Here is a 13,040-nt window from a genome sequence, read left to right as displayed (position 1 = left end):
TCCAAACTTCTTATATCCCTTGTATTTGGATTCTTCACCCCTTTCTTCTTCTACTAACATAAAGGAATCTCTATACTGTGACATAGAGGATTCCTCTTTCTTTTCTTGTTTTCTTCTCTTTCATATGAGCAGGAACAAGGATAAAGGCACTCTTGTTGAAGCTGATCCAGAACCTGAAAGGACTCTGAAGAGAAAATTAAGAGAAGCTAAATTACAACAATCCAGAAATAACCTTTCAGAAATTTTTGAACAGGAGAAGGATATGGCAGCCGAAAATAATAATAATAATAATGCAAGGAGAATGCTTGGTGACTTCACAAAGCCAACATCCAAGTTTGATGGAAGAAGCATCTCCATTCCTGCCATCGGAGCCAATAACTTTGAGCTTAAGCCTCAACTAGTTGCATTAATGCAACAAAACTGCAAGTTTTATGGACTTCCATCTGAAGATCCTTATCAGTTTTTAACTGAATTCTTGCAGATCTGTGAGACTGTAAAGACGAATGAGTTGATCCTGAAGTCTACAGACTCATGCTTTTCCCTTTTGCTGTAAGAGACAGAGCTAGAATATGGTTGGATTCACAACCTAAGGACAGCCTGAACTCTTGGGATAAGCTGGTTACTGCCTTCTTAGATAAGTTCTTTCCTCCTCAAAAGCTGAGCAAGCTGAGAGTGGATGTTCAAACCTTCAAGCAAAAAGATGGTGAATCCCTCTATGAAGCTTGGGAAAGATACAAGCAGCTGACCAAAAGATGTCCATCTGACATGTTTTCAGAATGGACCATGTTAGATATATTCTATTATGGTCTCTCTGAATTTTCGAAAATGTCACTGGATCATTCTGCAGGTGGATCTATTCACCTGAAGAAAACGCCTGAAGAGGCTCAAGAACTCATTGACATGGTTGCTAACAACCAGTTCATGTATACCTCTGAGAGGAATTCTGTGAATAATGGGATACCTCAGAAGAAAGGAGTTCTTGAAATTGATGCTCTGAATGCCATACTGGCTCAGAACAAAGTGTTGACTCAACAGGTCAACATGATCTCTCAAAATCTGAATGGATTGCAACATGCATCCAACAGTACTAGAGAGGTAGCTTCTGAAGAAGCTTATGATCCTGAGAACCCTGCCATGACAGAGATTAATTATTTGGGTGAACCTTATGGAAACACCTATAACCCATCATGGAGAAATCACCCAAATTTCTCCTGGAAGGATCAACAAAAACCTCAACAAGGTTTTAACAATGGTGGACGCAATAGGCTGAATAATAGTAAGCCATATCCATCATCTTCTCAGCAACAGACAGAGAATGCTGAACAAAATAATTCTAATTTAGCTAATATAGTCTCTGATCTGTCAAAGGCCACTTTCAGTTTCATGAATGAAACCAGATCCTCCATTAGAAATTTGGAGGCACAAGTAGGCCAGCTGAGTAAGAAAGTTATTGAAACTCCTCCCAGTACTCTCCCAAGCAATACAGAAGAAAATCCAAAAGGAGAGTGCAAAGCCATTGACTTAGTCAACATGGCCGAATGCACTAGGGAGGAGAAGGATGAAAATCCTAGTGAGGAAGACCTCCTGGGACGTCCTTCAAGCAAGAAGGAGCTTCCTATTAAGGATCCTGAGGAATCTGAGGCTCATACAGAGACCATAGAGATTCCATTAAATCTCCTTCTGCCATTCATGAGCTCTGACTATTATTCATCCTCTGAAGAGGATGAAGATGTGACTGGTGAGCAAGTTGCTCAATATCTAGGAGCTATCATGAAACTGAATGCCAAGCTATTTGGTAATGAGACTTGGGAAAGTGAACCTCCCTTGCTCATTAGTGATTTGGATACTTGGATTCAGGAAACTCTACCTCAAAAGAAACAAGATCCTGGCAAGTTCTTAATACCCTGCACCATTGGCACCATGAGCTTTGAAAAAGCTCTATGTGATCTTGGGTCAGGGATAAATCTGATGCCACTCTCTGTAATGGAGAAGCTGGGAATCATTGAGGTACAACCTGCATTGTTTTCATTACAATTGGCAGATAAGTCAATGAGACAAGCATATGGATTAGTAGAGGACGTGCTAGTAAAGGTTGAAGGCCTTTACATCCCTGCTGATTTCATAATCCTAGACACTAGGAAGGAAGATGATGAATCCATCATCCTAGGAAGACCTTTCCTAGCCACAGCAGAAGCTGTGATAGATGTCAACAGAGGAGAGTTAGTCCTTCAATTGAATGGGGAATACCTTGTGTTTCAAGCACATGGCCATCCCTCTGTGACAAAGGAGAGTAAGCATGAAGAGCTTCTCTCAGTTCAGAGTCAAGAAGAGCCCACACAGTCAAACTCTAAGTTTGGTGTTGTGAGGCCACAACCAAACTCTAAGTTTGGTGTTCAAATTCCATATCCAAACTCTAAGTTTGGTGTGGAGACAACACACTAAATTGACCTGATCATCTTGTGGCTCCATGAGAGCCACTGTCAAGCTATTGACATTAAAGAAGCGCTTGTTGGGAGGCAACCCAATTTTATTTATCTAATTTTATTTTATTTTGTTTCTTTGTTATTTTTGTGTTTAATTAGGTACATGATCATAAGGAGTCACGAAAAAATCAAGAAAATTAAAAACAGAGTCAAAAACAGAAGAAAAAAATTTTTCACCCTGGAGGACGCACGGGCTGGCGTTCAACGCCCAGAAGGTGCATCTGGCCGGCGTTCAACGCCAGAACAGAGCACCATTCTGGCGCTGAACGCCAGAAACAAGCAACAACCTGGCGTTTAACGCCAGGATGTGCACACAGAGGACAATCTGGCGCTGAACGCCAGAAACAAGCATGAAACTGGCGTTCAACGCCAGAAACATGCATCACATGGGCGTTTAACGCCCAGAACATGCACCAATGGGCGATTGAACGCCAGAATGATGCATGGAGGCAATTTACATGCCTATATGGTGAAGGAATGGTATTTCTTTTCACCTCAGGATCTGTGGACCCCACAAGATCCCCACCTACCATATTCCCACCTTACCTTCTAATCCTATTTTTGTGATTTGAATTCCCCATGTCACAATTCCCAATCTTCTTCACCATTCACATCAATCTCCTCTTCCCCATACACCCCACCTACCTCTACAATTCAACTTCTCTTTCCCACCCAATCCCACCCACATAGCCGAACCTACTTCTCCCCCTTTCTCCCATATTCTCTTCTTCTTCTTCTACTTTTCTTTTCTTTCTTGCTCGAGGGCGAGCAATATTTTAAGTTTGGTGTGGTAAAAGCATAGCTTTTTTTTTTCCATTACCATTAATGGCACCTAAGGCCAGAGAAACCTCAAAGGGAAGACAAAAGCTTCCACCTCTGAGTCTTGGAAGATGGAAAGACTCATGTAAGCTGGAATAGCTCAGTTGGTTAGAACATGTGGCTGCAAATCAAGAGATCCCTGAGATACCTCAGGGAATAAATGATCCTCCACACAACTATTGGGAGCAACTATGGATAGAAGCACCAAAATTACTATAAATCATTCAACAGAAGCAAGGAAGAGACATAGAGGAGCTCAAAGAGCACCATTGGACCTTCAAGAAGGCACCACCCTCACTCAGGTGGACTCATTCCTTGTTCTTATTTCTTTCTGCTTTTCGGTTTTTAATTAGTATGTTTTATCTATGTTTTGTGTCTCTACTTCATGATCATTAGTATGTAACCATGCCTTAAAGCTATGAATAAAATCCATTAATCCTTCACCTCTCTTAAATGAAAAATGTTTTAATTCAAAAAGAACAAGAAGTACATAGATTTCGAATTTATTATTGAATTTAATTTAATTATATTGATGTGGTGGCAATAATTTTTGTTTTCTGAATGAATGCTTGAACAGTGCATATTTTTGATCTTGTTGTTTATAAGTGTTAAAATTGTTGGCTCTTGAAAGAATGATGAACAAAGAGAAATGTTATTGATGATCTGAAAAATCATGAAATTGATTCTTGAAGCAAGAAAAAGCAGTGAAAAAGGAAGTTTGCGAAAAAAAAAGGGGTGGCGAAAAAAAAAATTAGAAAGAAAAAGAAGGAGCAGTAGAAAAAGCCAATAGCCCTTAAAACCAAAAGGCAAGGGTAAAAAGGATCCAAGGCTTTGAGTATTAATGGATAGGAGGGCCCAAGGAAATTAAATCCAGGCCTAAGCGGCTGAATCAAGCTGTCCCTAACCATGTGCTTGTGTCATGAAGGTCCAAGTGAAAAGCTTGAGACTGAATGGTTAAAGTCGTGATCCAAAGCTAAAGAGTGTGCTTAAGAGCTCTGGACACCACTAACTGGGGACTTTAGCAAAGCTAAGTCACAATCTGAAAAGGTTCACCCAGTTATGTGTCTGTGGCATTTGTGTATCCGGTGGTAATACTGGAAGACAAAGTGCTTAGGGCCACAGCCAAGACTCATAAGTAGCTGTGTTCAAGAATCAACATGCCTAACTAGGAAAGTCAATAACACTATCTGAAATTCTAAGTTCCTAGAGAAGCCAATCACTCTAAACTACAAAGGAAAAAGTGAGATGCCAAAACTGTTCAGAAGCAAAAAGCTACAAGTCCCGCTCATCTAATTAAATTAATATTCATTGATATTTTGGACTTTATAGTATATTCTCTTCTTTTTATCCTATTTGATTTTCAGTTGCTTGGGGACAAGCAACAATTTAAGTTTGGTGTTGTGATGAGCGGATAATTTATACGCTTTTTGGCATTGTTTTCATATAGTTTTTAGTAAGTTTAAGCTACTTTTAGGATGTTTTCATTAGTTTTTATGTTAAATTCACATTTCTGGACTTTACTATGAGTTTGTGTGTTTTTCTGTGATTTCAGGTAAATTCTGACTGAAATTGAGGGATTTGAGCAAAACTCTGAAGAAGGCTGACAAAAGGACTGCTGATGCTGTTGGAATCTGACCTCCCTGCACTCGAAATGGATTTTCTGGAGCTACAGAACTCCAATTGGCGCGCTCTCAACGGCGTTGGAAAGTAGACATCCAGGGCTTTCCAGCAATATATAATAGTCCATACTTTATTCGAAGAATGACGACGTAACTTGGCGTTAAACGCCAAGTACACGCTGCTGTCTGGAGTTAAACGCCAGAAAAACGTCATGATCCGGAGTTAAACGCCCAAAACACGTCATAACTCAAAGTTTAACGCCAAGAAATGCCTTAGCTCGTGGAATGATCAAGCTCAGCCCAAGCATACACCAAGTGGGCCCTGGAAGTGGATTTATACATCAATTACTTACTCATGTAAACCCTAGTAGCTAGTTTATTATAAATAGAACATTTATCTATTGTATTAGATATCTTTTGACCACTTTAAGTCTTTCTTCGGTCACTTGATCATGGAGAGGGCTGGCCATATTGGCCATGCCTGAACCTCTTTTGCTTATGTATTTTCAACGGTGGAGTTTCTGCACACCATAGATTAAGGGTGTGGAGCTCTGCTGTACCTCAAGTATTAATGAAATTCTATCTTCTTTTATTCAAATCTCTCTTATTCTTATTCCAAGATATTCATTCGTACCCAAGAACATGATGAATGTGATGAGTCAAATTACCCTTATCATTATTCTCACTTATGAACGCGCGTGATTGACAACCACTTACGTTCTACATGCAACAGAGCTTGAATGCGTATCTCTTAGATTCCCCAACAGAATCTTCGTGGTATAAGCTAGATAGATGGCGGAATTTATGAGGATCCGGAAAGTCTCACCTTGTCTGTGGTATTCCGAGTAGGATCTTGGGAATCCGGAAAGTCCACCTTGTCTGTGGTGTTCCGAGTAGGATTCCGGTAATGAGTGACCGTGACGTGCTTCAAACTTTAACCTGCTGGGCGTTAGTGACAGACGCAAAAAAGGGATTCTATTCCAGTAGGAGCGGGAACCAACCGGTGATTAGCCGTACTGTGACAGAGTGCGTTAGCATAGTTTTCACTGCGAGGATGGGACGTAGCCATCAGCCATGGGTGATGCCTCCAGACTGGTTAGCTGTGCGAGTGACAGCCGCACAGGATATTTCCCCGTGAGGAATGAAAGTAGCCACAGTTGATGGTGAACCCCTATACAAAGCTTGCCATGGAAAGGAGTAAGATGGATTGAGTAGAAGGAGTAGGAGAGCAGGTGTCCGAGAGCTCTACAGCATCTCCATCCGCTTATCTGAAATTCCCACCAATGAATCTGCATAAGTGTTCTATCCCTTTTATTTCTATCCTTTATTTCTATTTTCGAAAAACCCATAAACTATTTTAATCTGCCTGACTGAGATTTGCAAGGTGACCATAGCTTGCTTCATACCAACAATCTCTGTGGATTCGACCCTTACTCACGTAAGGTTTATTACTTGGACGACCCAGTACACTTGCTGGTTAGTTGAACGGAGTTGTGAAAATAAACAATGCCCTCAGAGTATACATCCTACAAGTAAAAAGAACAAGTGATCACAATTTCGTCCACCAATTTTCAGTTGCTTGGGGACAAGCAACAATTTAAGTTTGGTGTTGTGATGAGCGGATAATTTGTACGCTTTTTGGCATTGTTTTTAGTATGTTTTTGGTATGATCTAGTTAGTTTTTAGTATATTTTTATTAGTTTTTAGTTAAAATTCACTTTTCTGGACTTTACTATGAGTTTGTGTGTTTTTCTGTGATTTCAGGTATTTTCTGGCTGAAATTGAGGGACCTGAGCAAAAATCTGATTCAGAGACTAAAAAGGACTGCAGATGCTATTGGATTCTGACCTCCCTGCACTCGAAGTGGATTTCTGGAGCTACAGAAGCCCAATTGGCGCGCTCTCAACGGCGTTGGAAAGTAGACATCCTGGGCTTTCCAGCAATATATGATAGTCCATACTTTGCCCAAGATTTGATGGCCCAAACCGGCGTTCAAAGTCACCCTCAGAAATTCCAGCGTTAAACGCCGGAACTGGCACCAAAATGGGAGTTAAACGCCCAAACTGGCATAAAAGCTGGCGTTTAACTCCAAGAGGAGTCTCTACACGAAAATGCTTCAATGCTCAGCCCAAGCACACACCAAGTGGGCCCGGAAGTGGATTTTTATGTCATTTACTCATCTCTGTACACCCTAGGCTACTAGTTCTCTATAAGTAGGACCTTTTACTATTGTATTAGAAATCTTTTTGGACATCTAGTTCTTAGATCAGATCTTGGTTCTTCTGGTTCCCTCTCTGGGACCGAAGCCAATGATCACTCTTGTTCTTATGTATTTTCAACGGTGGAGTTTCTACACACCATAGATTAAGGTGTGGAGCTCTGCTGTACCTCGAGTATTAATGCAATTACTATTGTTCTTCTATTCAATTCCGCTTGTTCTTGTTCTAAGATATCACTTGTTCTTCAACTTGATGAATGTGATGATCCGTGACACTCATCATCATTCTCACCTATGAACGTGTGACTGACAACCACCTCCGTTCTACCTTCGATTGGGTGAATATCTCTTGGATTCCTGATACACGATGCATGGTTGATCGCCTGACAACCGAGTGCTCGCCTGACAAACGAGCCAGCCATTCCGTGAGATCAGAGTCTTCGTGGTATAGGCTAGAACTGATGGCGGCATTCAAGAGAATCCGGAAGGTCTAACCTTGTCTGTGGTATTCTGAGTAGGATTCAATAATTGAATGACTGTGACGTGCTTCAAACTCCTGAGGGCGGGGCGTTAGTGACAGACGCAAAAGAATCACTGGATTCTATTCCGGCCTGATCGAGAACCGACAGATGGATAGCTGTGCCGTGACAGGGTGCGTTGAACATTTCCACTGAGAGGATGGGAGGTAGCCACTGACAACGGTGAAACACTTGCTTAAGCTTGCCATGGAAAGGAAGAAGAAGGATTGGATGAAGACAGTAGGAAAGCAGAGAGACGGAAGGGAAGGCATCTTCATACGCTTATCTGAAATTCCTACCAAGGAATTACATAAGTATCTCTATCTTTATCTTTATGTTTTATGCGTCTATCACCATACCCATTTGAGTTTGCCTGACTAAGATTTACAAGGTGACCATAGCTTGCTTCATACCAACAATCTCTGTGGGATCGACCCTTACTCGCGTAAGGTTTATTACTTGGACGACCCAGTACACTTGCTGGTTAGTTGTGCGAAGTTGTGTTTATGCCATGGTATTGAACACCAAGTTTTTGGATTCATTACCGGGGATTATTTGATTTGTGAAAAGTATTGATCACAATTTCGCGCTACCAAGTTTTTGGCGCTGTTGCCGGGGATTGTTGAGTTTGGACAACTGACGGTTCATCTTGTTGCTTAGATTAGGTATTTTTTTTCTTCAGAGTTCTTAAGAACGAATTCTAGAGTTTCATGATGATCTGTTGAAATCTGGCTGGCTGTGAAGCCATGTCTAATTTCATTGGACCGAGGTTTCAACTTATCATCACAAGAGCTTGTTGATTTCTATCAATCTTGCTGTTGGAGCAGTGATCTGCTAAAGCTTGGCTGGCTGTGAAGCCATGTCTAATTCCTGGACCGGAGTCTTAGACTAGCATTGCACTGATTCCTGGAATTCTCATTAAGAACTTTGATATCTTTTTCCACTTTATTTTCGAAAAGCACACAAAAAAAATTACAAAATCATAAAATCCAAAAATATTTCTTGTTTGAGTTTAGTGTCTCATGTTAAGTTTGGTGTCAATTGCATGCATTCATTCATGTGTCTTAAGGACTTCAAATAATTCTTGATGATTTCTTACTCTGATCTTTGAATTCTCTTGACTTGAGTGTTTTTGTGTGTCTCATATGCATTCTCATTAGTGTCAGTAGTATACAAACTGCTAAGTTTGGTGTCCTGCATGCATTGATATTTGATTTTAGTTGCATTTTGATTTTTCCTTATTATTAAAAATCCAAAAATATTTTTAATTTGTGTCTTCTCAAGTCAATAATACAGAGAATTGAAGGTTCAGAACATACAGCAGAGGAATTGCACAGAAAAAGCTGGGCGTTCAAAACGCCCAGTGAAGAAGGATAGACTGGCGTTTAAACGCCAGCCAGGGTACCTGGTTGGGCGTTTAACGCCCAAAAGGGTATAGTTTTAGGCGTTAAACGCCAGAATGTGCACCATTCTGGGCGTTTAACGCCAGGATGGCACAAGAGGGAAGATTCTGTTTTCAATGCAATTTTTTTTTCAAGTTTTCAAAGTTTTTCAAAATCAAATCTTTTTCAAATCATATCTTTTCAATCATATGTTTTCAAAATTGATTTCTTTCCATTTTCAAAGATACTTGCTATCAATTAATGATTTGATTCAACATTTCAAGTATGTTGCCTTTTCTGTTGAGAAAGGTTTAATGTTTGAATCATATCTTTTCTTGATAGCCAAGACATTGATTTTCAAAATCAAATCTTTTAAAATGTTTTTCAAATAATATCTTCTCAATCACATCTTTTTAAAACCAATCATATCTTCTTAACCACATCTTTTTCAAGATAGTTTTTAATCAAATCTTTTTGATTTCTAATTTCAAAATCTTTTTCAAAAATCACTTGATTTCTTTTCCACTTTCATTTTCGAAAATCAATTAGTGTTTTTCAAAAATGTTTTCAAAATCTTTTACTTAATTTTCGAAAATTACTTCCCTTCTTCTCACATTCTTCTGTTTATGGACTAACACTATTCCTTAATGCAAAATTTGAACTCCATCTTCTTTGATAAGTTCGAATTTTCTACTTCTGTCTTCTACTTTTCTTCTCCTCTGACACCTAAAGGAATCTCTATACTGTGACATAGAGGATTCTACATTTTCTTGTTCCCTTCTCTTTCTTATGAGCAGGAGCAAGGACAAAAGCATTCTTGTTGAGGCTGATCCTGAACCTGAAAGGACCTTGAAGAGAAAGCTAAGAGAAGCCAAAGCACAACTCTCTGTAGAGGACCTAACAGAAATCTTCAAAGAAGAAGAACCTATGGCAGCCGAAAACAACAACAATGCCAACAATGCAAGGAAGGTGCTGGGTGACTTTACTGCACCTACTCCCGACTTCTATGGGAGAAGCATCTCTATCCCTGCCATTGGAGCAAACAACTTTGAGCTTAAGCCTCAATTAGTTTCTCTAATGCAACAGAATTGCAAGTTCCATGGACTTCCATTGGAAGATCCTCATCGGTTTTTAGCTGAATTCTTGCAAATCTGTGACACTGTCAAGACTAATGGGGTTGACCCTGAGGTCTACAGACTTATGCTATTCCCTTTTGCTGTAAGAGACAGAGCTAGAACATGGTTGGACTCTCAACCTAAAGAAAGCCTGGACTCTTGGGAAAAGCTAGTCAATGCCTTCTTGGCAAAGTTCTTTCCACCTCAAAAATTGAGTAAGCTTAGAGTGGAAGTCCAAACCTTCAGACAGAAGGAAGGAGAATCCCTCTATGAAGCTTGGGAAAGATACAAACAATTAATCAGAAAGTGTCCTTCTGATATGCTTTCTGAATGGAGCATCATAGGTATTTTCTATGATGGTCTCTCTGAACTATCCAAAATGTCTTTGGATAGCTCTGCTGGAGGATCTCTTCATCTGAAGAAGACGCCTACAGAAGCTCAAGAGCTGATTGAAATGGTTGCAAATAACCAATTCATGTACACTTCTGAAAGAAATCCTGTGAACAATGGGACCAATCAGAAGAAAGGAGTTCTTGAGATTGACACTCTGAATGCCATATTGGCTCAGAACAAAATATTGACTCAACAAGTCAATATGATTTCTCAAAGTCTGTCTGGAATGCAAAATGCACCAAGCAGTACTAAGGAAGCTTCATCTGAGGAAGAAGCTTATGATCCTGAGAACCCTTCAATGGAAGAGGTGAATTACATGGGAGAACCCTATGGAAACACCTATAATCCTTCATGGAGAAATCATCCAAATTTTTCATGGAAGGATCAACAGAGACCTCAACAAGGTTTCAACAACAATAATGGTGGAAGAAACAGGTTTAGCAATAGCAAACCTTTTCCATCATCTTCTCAGCAACAGACAGAGAGTTCTAAGCAAAATAACTCTGACTTAGCAACCATGGTCTCTGATCTGATCAAAACCACTCAAAGTTTCATGACTGAAACAAGGTCCTCCATTAGAAATTTGGAGGGACAAGTGGGTCAGCTGAGCAAGAAAATTACTGAACTCCCTCCTAGTACTCTCCCAAGCAATACAGAAGAAAATCCAAAAGGAGAGTGCAAAGCCATCAACATGGCCGAATTTTGGGAGGAAGGAGAGGCAGTGAACGCCACTGAGGAAGACCTCAATGGACGTCCACTGGCCTCCAATGAGTTCCCCAATGAGGAACCATGGGAATCTGAGGCTCAAAATAAGACCATAGAGATTCCATTGGACTTACTTCTGCCATTCATGAGCTCTGATGAGTATTCTTCCTCTGAAGAGGATGAGTATGTCACTGAAGAGCAAGTTGCTAAATACGTTGGAGCAATCATGAAGTTAAATGACAAGTTATTTGGAAATGAGACTTGGGAGGATGAAGCTCCTTTGCTCACCAAAGAACTGGATAACTTGTCTAGGCAGAAACTGCCTCAAAAGAGACAGGATCCTGGGTAGTTTTCAATACCTTGTACTATAGGCACCATGACCTTCAAGAAGGCCTTGTGTGACTTAGGGTCAAGTGTAAACCTCATGCCTCTCTCTGTAATGGAGAAGTTAGGGATCTTTGAGGTGCAAGCTGCAAAAATCTCACTAGAGATGGCAGACAATTCAGGAAAACAAGCCTATGGACTTGTAGAGGATGTTCTGGTAAAAGTTGAAGACCATTACATCCCTACTGATTTCATAGTCCTAGAGACTGGGAAGTGCATGGATGAATCCATCATCCTTGGCAGACCCTTCCTAGCCACAGCAAAGGCTGTGATTGATGTTGATAGAGGAGAGTTGATCATTCAAGTGAATGAAGAATCCTTGGTGTTTAAGGCCCAAGGATATCCCTCTGTCACCATGGAGAGGAAGCATGAAGAGCTCCTCTCAAAACAGAGCCAAACAGAGCCCCCACAGTCAAACTCTAAGTTTGGTGTTGGGAGGCCACAACCAAACTCTAAGTTTGGTGTTGAACCCCCACATTCAAACTCTAAGTTTGGTGTTAGGAGGTTCCAACATGGCTCTGAGCATTTCTGAGGCTCCATGAGAGCCCACTGTCAAGCTACTGACATTAAAGAAGCGCTTGTTGGGAGGCAACCCAATATTATATTTTGACTATTTTTCTTTGTTATTTTATGTTTTTTGTAGGTTGATGATCATAAGAAGTCACAAAATCAATGAAAAAAGCAAAAACAGAATGAAAAACAGAAAGAAAAACAGCACACCCTGGAGGAAGAACCCACTGGCGTTTAAACGCCAGTGAGGCTAGCTGTTGGGCGTTTAACGCCCAGTCTGGCACCATTCTGGGCGTTTAACGCCAGAAAGGGGCACCAGACTGGCGTTAAACGCCAGAAAAGGGCAAGAAGCTGGCGTTAAACGCCAGAAATGGGCACCAGCCCGGCGTTTAACGCCAGAATTGGCACAAAACGAGATTTTGCTTGCCATTTGGTGCAGGGATGACTTTTCCTTGACACCTCAGGATCTGTGGACCCCACAGGATCCCCACCTACCCCACCACTCTCTCTCTTCTTCTTCACCCATTCACCAATCACCTCAACACCTCTTTCCCAAAGCCCCTTCACCTATCAAATCCCTTCTTTCTCTTCACCACTCACATCCATCCTTCATAAAACCCCACCTACCTCACCATTCAAATTCAAACCACTTTCCCTCTCAAACCCACCCATATATGACCGAACCCCAAAGCCATCTCCATCTCCTTCATTTCTTCTTCTTCTACTCTCTTCTTTCTTCTTTTGCTCGAGGACGAGCAAACCTTTTAAGTTTGGTGTGGTAAAATCATTGCTTTTTGTTTTTCCATAACCATTTATGGCATCCAAGTCCGGAGAAACCTCTAGAAAGAGGAAAGGGAAGGCAAAAGCTTCTACCTCCGAGTCAGGGGAGATGGA

General features: G+C 40.7%; 1 non-coding gene across 1 annotated transcript; it reads right to left on the bottom strand.

The window, feature by feature from the left end:
- Positions 1-10,371: 10,371 nt before the first annotated feature.
- On the bottom strand, positions 10,372-10,479 carry LOC112713987 (small nucleolar RNA R71). The gene has a single exon (XR_003158946.1). It is a non-coding gene; the product is annotated as a small nucleolar RNA R71 (small nucleolar RNA).
- Positions 10,480-13,040: the final 2,561 nt, after the last annotated feature.

This window comes from Arachis hypogaea, chromosome 9 (genome assembly GCF_003086295.3).
Source record: "Arachis hypogaea cultivar Tifrunner chromosome 9, arahy.Tifrunner.gnm2.J5K5, whole genome shotgun sequence".
In the NCBI taxonomy this organism is placed as follows: domain Eukaryota; kingdom Viridiplantae; phylum Streptophyta; class Magnoliopsida; order Fabales; family Fabaceae; genus Arachis; species Arachis hypogaea.
The sequence above is the reverse complement of the archived record's forward strand: the minus strand, read 5'-3'. Positions and strand labels throughout refer to the sequence as shown.